Here is a 9,110-nt window from a genome sequence, read left to right on the forward strand (position 1 = left end):
GCCCGGAGTCTGTGCCCCGCAACGGGAGAGGCCACAACAGTGAGAGGCCCGCATACCAAAAAAAAAAAAAAAAAAAAAAAAGTCATGCCCTCAACTCTATCAAACGTCTCAAGTAATTCAGCATTGGAATTACCAGCAATGCCAGGCCAGGGAAGTTTGCAGTGAAGACAAGTAGATCAAATCCCTTAGAAAATTGAGGACTGAGGTGTTATCTCGACTTTTCAGCTGGGGGCCTTGGAAGGCCACTTGCTCTCATCTGCCATGAAGCCCTAGATGACAAATGATTTTTGCACTTGCTTACCTTAGGAAGCTGCCATAAGTAACTCCCCAAATCTGTTCAGGACTAAAAATTTTCCCAGCTGTGATTCCTAAAGGGAAGCAATCCTTCCACAGTGGCCACTATGATGCAGATGCGGAGACTTTGTCCAGGCCCCAGACCACGTACTTGTGGTGGCCAAGCTCGAGTAGGGAGAAGGTTGGCCTGGGCCTCCAAAGCCCAAGGGACTCCATTTTCCGTCATCTCAGGAAATTTCCCTCTCTTTATTCACTAATTATTTTTAAATTTTTGAACACCTTTGTTGAGCTATAATCTACATAAAACTCACCCTTTAAAGTGAACAATTCAATGGTTTTTAATACATTCGCAGAATTGTCCAACCATTAGTACAATTAGTTTGAGAACATTTTTCATCACCCCAAAAAGAAATCCCATATCCTTTAGCAGTTAATCATTTCCTCCCCAAGTATATTTTCTATCTCTATAGATTTGCCTATTCTGCACATTTCACATAAACGGAATCATACAATTTTTTTAATGTAACTGTGAAATGTAGCAATTTTAGCTTCTTATAAGGAAGGAAATGGCGGCTCAGAGAAGTTAAATAATTTGCCCATGGTCACACAAGTAGAAAGTGTCAAGTCAGGAAACAAACCAAGGTATGCCTGGATCTAAAGGCAATGCTGTTTTTATCTTTCCATTTTATACCTTCTAGAAGACCTGGTTCTAGCCCTGCCTTAGCCATTATTTTGCTTTGTGAAATGGAATGATTCAACACATACTTTGGAATTTGACAGGAAAGGCTTGCTGATGATTTGTCTGTAGGTATTCAGAGACAGAGAACTCCTAGCTTGAGGAACAGGGACGAAGAAGGTTCCATTTACTGAAATGGGTAAAAAGTGGAGAGAAAGGTATGTCAAGAGAGACACGTTAAGCAAAGAGCCAAACTAATAAAACCAAATATTCACATTCTGAAGATCTCCAGAGTGTAACAGACATAGACTAAAACATGGTGAAGAAGAGAGAAAGGATAATAGAGATGAAGAGCAGAACGAAAAACCAGAGGAACTGGAAGACAACGATGGTTCAAAACATAACTGAAGATACCCCTCTTAAGCTGAAGAAAAAGCTGAGGATACTGATAAAATGGGTTCCTCAAATTCCAGGCAAAACCAGTGAAAAGAGATCCACACTTGGATAAATATGGTGTATGTCTTATGTGAGTAAAATCCCACAAGAATCCAGTCTAGAAAAAGAGGTCAATTACAAAACAACTATCAGTCTGGCGTTCTCTGGGGATGTATGGGTTTCTTCCTTCCGATATTTAATACTGCAGAATCTTTCTAGGAAAAACTAACACCTTAAGGGTCCAAAAGTTGTGGAATAAAAGAACAAGCAACCATTGTTACCATCCTTGAAAACTACAATATGATGTTTAACCCGTAGAGGTTAAACATCATATTGTAGAGTAATGGAAAAACCATCAAACTAGATGCCCTGAGATCTGCTGGTGGTGTGGACATATGAAATCACTTAACTTCTTTAAGCCTTGGTTCCTTCCTATTTAATATCAGGATAATTTGAATACCTTCTCATAGCTTTGTAAGAAGGATAAAACATGATGGTTTTTACTGACTTAGAATTACCAGTTCACCAGTAGAATCAGCCTAACGGTTTTCACTTTCCTTTCTTAAAGTGGTTCTGCTCTGTCCTTCCCTTCTCAGGAGAGATTTGTCATTGAGACAGCATGACCCACGGAGACATAAACATTCCCTTTTTCCTTTTCTCAGTGTGGCAACAACACAGCTACAAGCATCTCTCTTTTGCCCAGGGAGGAGCAACTCTCTCGACAATCTAGGTGCTCCAAAATTTGGTCCCATCTTCTTTATTGAATCATATCACCCCCTCTCTCCAGAGTGAAGCGGATGGGTCTTCCTTTACATTACTGATGCCTGCTCTATCTTCCTTCACCTCTTCTGTATTACGGGGCCTGGTTCATGCCTGCCTTACTACCTTCATTAGATAGAGCTGACTTAGCATTGAGGAAGAGAGCAATGTTAAGCTTAAATTCCACCTTCTGTATTTTTCCCCCAAGGGCTGCAACCATCACTGAAATGCTACAATTCAAATTTTCTAAACTATGGTATAAATAATGCGATTGATATTCAAGTCATATTCTTTAATTTCCGTACTTCATGATTTGGTTCTGTTCTATTTGCTATTTTAGGCATATTTGAGTGTATCCCAAAATCCATTTTAATTCCCTTGGGGGTTAGAAGTATGGCAATATGATGTCCATAAAGAGCTTATAATAACATGAGAAAATGTTTATGGTAAAGTGAAATTAAAACAAATCAAGATATAATATTGCATTTTATATATGATCTCAACTAGAAAAAATATATAGAGGGATGAATGGAAAACTATGTTAAAAGGTTGGTAGTGATTATGAGTGGGTGATGGGATAGTGGTTAAAATGCATACATAGGGGGGCTTCCCTGGTGGCGCAGTGGTTGAGAGTCCGCCTACCGATGCAGGGGACACGGGTTTGTGCCCCGGTCCGGGAAGATCCCGCATGCCGCGGAGCGGCCGGGCCCGTGAGCCATGGCCGCTGAGCCTGCGCGTCCGGAGCCTGTGCTCCGCAACGGGAGAGGCCACAGCAGTGAGAGGCCCGCGTACCACAAAAAACAAAAAACAAAAAACAAAAAACAAAAAAAAGCATACATAGGTAAAAGAAATCAATAGTAATTGTAATTCCCATAATGACCAGGTATTGCTTTCATAAGTTAAAAAAATTAAGATATACTTCAGGAGGTAAATATTTAGGCATCCATCTCCTAAATATTAGAATACTTCTAAAAGATAAGTACTTATTTAAGGTTTTATTAATTTTATTAGAATTAAAGAGGTTTATTATATAATGATTACATATAAAATATATCAAATACACATCAAACATATCAATATAACCTAAAAAATAAGTGACACGGATTTCCCTGGCGGTCCAGTGGTTAAGACTTCGCCTTCCAGTGCAGGGGGTACGGGTTTGATCCCTGGTGGGGGAGCTAAGATCCCGCACACCCCACGGCCAAAGAACCAAAACATAAAACAGAAGCAATATTGTAACAAATTCAATAAAGATTTTAAAAATGGTCCACACCAAAAAAAGAAAAACCTTAAAAAAAAAAAGTGACACAAAATTGGCATACTTACAAGAAAAAGTCAATAAATCCACAATTATAGCAGAAGAGTTTTAACTAACATCTCTCAGAAAGTGACAAATCAATCAGGCAAAAAATTAATACAGTCATAGGAGATTCAAACTACATAATTAACAAGCTTGCTCTAATTGAACCGTACAGAGCCCTGCACTCAATGTAGAGAATACACATTCCTTTCAAGCACACGCGGGACATTAAGGAAATCTGATCACATATTAGCCATAAAGTAACTCTCAAAAATTCCAAAGAAATGCTTTCAAAAAAGAACACAAGCTCCTTCCAAAAGCCCAAGATCCAAAAGCAAATGGTAACAGAGGAGGAGGGAGGGAGAGAGCCCTACTAGGCTGTGTGTTTGGAAACTGAAATAGCAATCTAAATAATTCACAGGTCAAAGAAAATATTGTAATGGGATTTAAAATATGTTGAACAGAGTAAGCATGGTATATACTTAAAAGGTGAATACTTAAAAAAAAAAAAAGAGTCGCCATATTAACTTTGCGTTCCATTGATCTGGATGATTGAGAACTGATTGTGTCAGGAGACACCAGTGACTGGTCTCTTTCATCTATGTTAGCTTTCCTGCCTTGTATTCCTCCAAATACCAAAGAGGACCCTGTGATAAAGTTTCTGTAGAAAATATCACTTGGAATGTTTGAAGATTAATTGAGACATAGTGGAGATAATTGATGAAGAAGACGGGAGATTTCCAAGGCAGGGATGAGACAGGAGCAAGAGGAGGAATAGGAAGAAGAACAATGAATTAGTCTTGGTACGAAAGGAAAGACCTTTTTCTCTAAGATGGGACAGAAGGAAAAAAAAAATGATGGATGTGGAAAAAAGACAGAAAAAACCTAACAAGTTATATAAAAAGGATAACGACCAAACTTTGGTTACATGGCAACCCTGGGTTCTGAAGTCATTTCTTAACACAGTGTACTTAAAGTCTACTTTCCATATATTTTTTGCTGCATTCTTCTTTGGAGCACACAATACACAACCATTTTAAAAGTGACTGTCCTAAATCTAGCTAAAGTTTAAACTCATCACATTCCAAAATTTCCCCTTCTGTCTTCCTCTACTCTGTCAAGTACCTCTTCTCTTTCTTTATATACTCTTTATCCAAACCAGTTCTTATCATTTCCTTCCCTGTCATCGTTTTCTATAAATCGTTGATTGTATGAGCATTTGTAATTCATGCACTGCTGATGGTGACTTTCTAGCGGAAGTGAAACATATCCTACCACATTCAACCACCCAAGGTTATCTCTACCAAGGCCAGCAACCCAAAGATGCTACTTGATCAGGGAGAACAATTCCCACGCCAGCCACATGAGGGAGCATCTGCAATGGTCTTAGAAGGCACATACAAGTAGAACATACATGAAAATCACCAAAACAAGCAAGCTTGGACTTCCTTCCTTCGAAATAAATGGCACAGCTTCCAGTGGAACACCTGCCAAGCTCTCCAGTGACAGTGCTTATCAGTTCTAAGTCAGGCATTATTCCAAGCACTTCAAATGTATTAAATCATTCTCTCTTCACAAAATCCACAAGAGATTGCCATTATAATTACCCTCATTCTACAGATGAAGAAACAGGGGCAGCATGGATTTACAATATACATAGAATAGAGCATAAAAGCAAATTATTCTGGAATCAAAATAAAGGATTGGTGTATTACCTATAATAACTTTCTAAAGCCCTCTGGCCTAAATCAGGAATCATCAATCTTTCTCTACAAAAGACCAGACAGTAAATATTTTAGGCACGGTGGGGGCCATACAGTCTTTGTTGCGACCACCCAACTCACCCATAGTATGAGCACAAAAAGAGCCATGGGCAATACAGAAACAAATAAGTGTGGCCATACTCCAAATTTTACTAATGGACAATGAAATTTAAATTTCATATAATTTTCACATATCACAGAACATCATTCTTCTTTATACGTTTTTCAATCATTTAAAAATGTAAAAAGCGAGACTTCCCTGGTGGCACAGTGGTTAAGAATCCGCCTGCCAATGCAGGGGACACGGGTTCGAGCCCTGGTCCGGGAAAATCCCACGTGCCGTGGAGCAACTAAGCCCGTGCGCCACAACTACTGAGCCCGTGCACCACAACTACTGAGCCTGCGCTTTAGGGCCTGCGAGCCACAACTACTGAGCCCATGTGCCACAACTACTGAGCCCGGGAGCCACACCTACCGAAGCCCACGCACCTAGAGCCTGTGCTCCGCAACAAGAGAAGCCACCGCAATGAGAAGCCTGCACACTGCAATGAAGAGTAGCCCCCGCTCGCCGCAACTAGAGAAAGCCCGCGCACAGCAACAAAGACCCAACGCAGCCAAACATAAATAAATAAAATTTAAAATAATGTAAAAAGCATTCTTAGCTTATGGGAATTGTTCTCCCTGATCAAGTAGCATGTTTGAGCCATATAAAAAACAGGAGGCAGGTTGGATTTGGCCCGTCAGCTGGAATTTGTTAACCCTTGGTCTAAATCAGTAACACATCTGATAACAACTCCACTGCACCATAATCACAAGGATAAATTAGATTTCAAGTGTAAATTGTAGGAAAAAAAAAAGAAAAAAAGGCATAAAGGAACATCAACAGGAAGACAGGGAGAAAGAGAAAGAAAGAAGATGGGGTGAGGGAGAGAGAAGAAGGAAGGAGGGAGGAGAGAAACCACTTTGACAGTTGTATTTCTAAGCCATTCTATTTCTAAGACTGTATTTAAGTAACCATGAATGTGTGCAAGATTAATTTCTTCTCAAGGATGTTCATACCTACATGATTTATAATTACAAAAAACGAACAAAACCCAGATAAATAGCCTGAGGAGAGGAGTTAAATAAATACAGTAAATCAATGGAATAATACTACGTTGAACGCCATTTTGTCAAGAGTATCGATGGCATCCGATCATAAGGAACACTGAAGAGTTTCTAAATGTTTACACTGATTTTAAACATTTGGGGCTTAGGAACATGAAGAAAAAAATATTTTGCTTTCCCTGATGGGCTCATTCTCCTGTCCATGGTGACATCAGTGAACCCACAGAAGAGCATCATACAGCCATACCACTAAGCAGTAGGAAAGCAGTACTCAGTGAAATCCAAACATAGTGCCCCAAACATCATTTCGGTGAGAAGTTTCTCTAGAAGCCATTTTTTTTCTTTCTTTTACTTTTTTTCTTCTTTTTTCTTTTGGCAGTTCCGTGCGGCTTGCAGGATCTTAGTTTCCTGGACCAGGGATTGAACCCGGCCCCCCGCCGCCCCTCCACGCCCCCCCCCCCACCGCAGTGAAGGCCCTGAGTCCTAACCACTGGACTGCCAGGGGATTCCCTGGAGGCCATTTTTAAAAGACTGTTGCAAAGTAAATAATTTGAATATCACATTCACTTTACAATCTTATGGGGATATTTTCAAGTCACAGAACATCCAAAAACTGGGCGGGAAAAAGGTCAGATCAATCCCGTCAAAAGCTTTCCCAAATTATTAATAACACATTCCCAGTCAGCTCCACTGACGCTTCACACCAAGAAACTCACAGCCCTGAATACCTGCCTTACAGACTCCTTGAAATAAGGCAGAGCCACAGATAAATGAACAAAAGGTATTAAAAGCAACCAGGAGATAGAGTATTAAGGAATGAATAGTGTCCTCAAGATACCACTGGTCAAAGATAAAGCTGTATTGAAGCAAATTGTCAGCCTGACACGAAATATTGACAAAGTACTAAGCCCTGAAGTTTGGGATCCTTATCTAACCTCAAGCTTTGGACTCCAAGACCCCTCACCCATGACCCACTTCTCTACAACTCACAGGGCTGCAAAGAAGTGCCATGAACCTTCTCATTGGCCTCATGCACCAACCTGAGGCTAGAAAATGTCAATGATTCTTCCATCCCATACCCGTTATCCTTGGTCATTAACCAAAACGTGAGCCCCTTCCTCATCTACAGTCTCATTCTCGCTCCCCTGTGCTGCCCTTGCCCATTATCCTTCCCACGTGTGCTCTGATTCCGCAAGACCACGGAAGAAGCAGCTTGACAGAATGCTTCTCCAACTCCTACCTTTACTGGAACCTAAGTATCTTCTGTTGACACTGCCTTCCCAGCAGGCTTTCAAGTGAAGACTGGTTACTCTTCCACCTACTCTTCATATCTCACAAAACAGGAATATTGGAGATCTGGCCTTGTTATTTACTAACCCGACACCATATTCATCATGCATTTCCTTCGCGTCTACCAGACTTCTGTCTTCACTTCCGTCCCTGCCCTGCCTGGACCTGACGGCTACAAATCCAAGCTACTTGCCCTCCAGCCCCCTCAGATTCTTTCCACCACTGTCCTTCTGCCACCACCCCAAATTCCAATATTACAATCTACCCTTTCAGATTCACCCAGCCAGAGAAAGTCATGCAAACCGGGCAGTTAAGCAACATTACAAACTCATCATCTCCAACCTTTGCTAGGGTCTCGGCAACGACCCTTTATACTTTTATTCAGTCCATAATCTACTCTCCTCAATGACCATGTTAATTAAGCCTTCACTACCTTGCTCAAAAGCCCCTGCCCCTTCCAATTTCAATCTCTGGCTTGCCTCCATTTCACTAACACAATTGAGGCTTTCAGCTATATTCTGCTTCACTTTCTCCATCTCCACCAAAACTATTTACAAATCACATCCTTCCTGATTTTCTTCCCTCACGAATGAGGACTGGGAGGTCCCTCATCCAGTTCAAGGGCAATCCTTCACTCTGTGCCTTGGTCCACCTCCCCTCCTGTCATCCTCTTGAACACTGGCCCTCAGGTCACCTCCTAAATCTCAAACCATTCTCTCCATGCAGGCCCTTTCCTTTCAAACTATAGTTAACGCTAGAGTCTTTTCATGTCTTAAAATGTTTAAAAATACCCTGCTGTAAGGATGTGTCCCCAAGAAACCACTCCCTTCTCACCTCCCTGCCGCATCAAAACCATTAGAAGTACCAAACTACTCACTAACGGTCTTCTTTTCCTTCACTTCCTACTGATGCCTCATTCATCTGCGTCTTGCCCTTCCCACTTCATAGAAGGGGCTCTTGGGAAGGTCAGCATTGACCTCCCAAATGCAAAAGCCTGGGGCTCTTTGTAGGCTTTATCTTTCTGGAAGTCTCTTGTACATCACACAGTGTTGAAACACTTGCTCCATCTTGAAATTCCCTCCTTTTTTGGCGTCCATGACAATGCATTCTGGTTCTGCTTGCACCTATCTGACTCATGCCCTCCTTGTAACGTCTGCCACAGGATTCAGGACTGGCCCCGACATGTGTAGACTCACTGGTACTCACTGGATTCCAATTCCTGTTGCCCCAACTTCCCGGCCTTCACATCACTTCACCAGTGACATGTCCTTGTTATAAATGTCACTGCGAGGTTAGATTTTTAGCAATGATATATATCTTTTAAAACACGATGGCCTTGGGCTTCCCTGGTGGCGCAGTGGTTGAGAGTCCGTCTGCCGATGCGGGGGACACGGGTTCGTGCCCCGGTCCGGGAAGATCCCACATGCCGCGGGGCGGCTGGGCCCGTGAGCCACGGCCGCTGGGCCTGCGCGTCCGGAGCCTGTGC

The 9,110-nt window shown here is 41.7% G+C and overlaps 1 protein-coding gene across 9 annotated transcripts in view; it reads right to left on the reverse strand.

Moving 5' to 3' along the window:
* FGF13 (fibroblast growth factor 13) overlaps nt 1-9,110 on the reverse strand; it is a 543,918-nt gene that overhangs the window by 324,761 nt on the left and 210,047 nt on the right. The window contains exon 2 of one of the 9 annotated variants that reach the window (XM_055081567.1): nt 1,060-1,160. The exons of the other annotated variants lie outside the window; for them this stretch is intronic. The gene's annotated coding sequence lies outside the window, so the exon portion shown is untranslated. The remainder of the gene's footprint in view (nt 1-1,059; nt 1,161-9,110) is intronic. 9 annotated transcript variants of the gene reach the window in all.

The sequence above is a fragment of the Physeter macrocephalus genome, chromosome 21, assembly GCF_002837175.3.
Source record: "Physeter macrocephalus isolate SW-GA chromosome 21, ASM283717v5, whole genome shotgun sequence".
NCBI classification, from domain to species: domain Eukaryota; kingdom Metazoa; phylum Chordata; class Mammalia; order Artiodactyla; family Physeteridae; genus Physeter; species Physeter macrocephalus.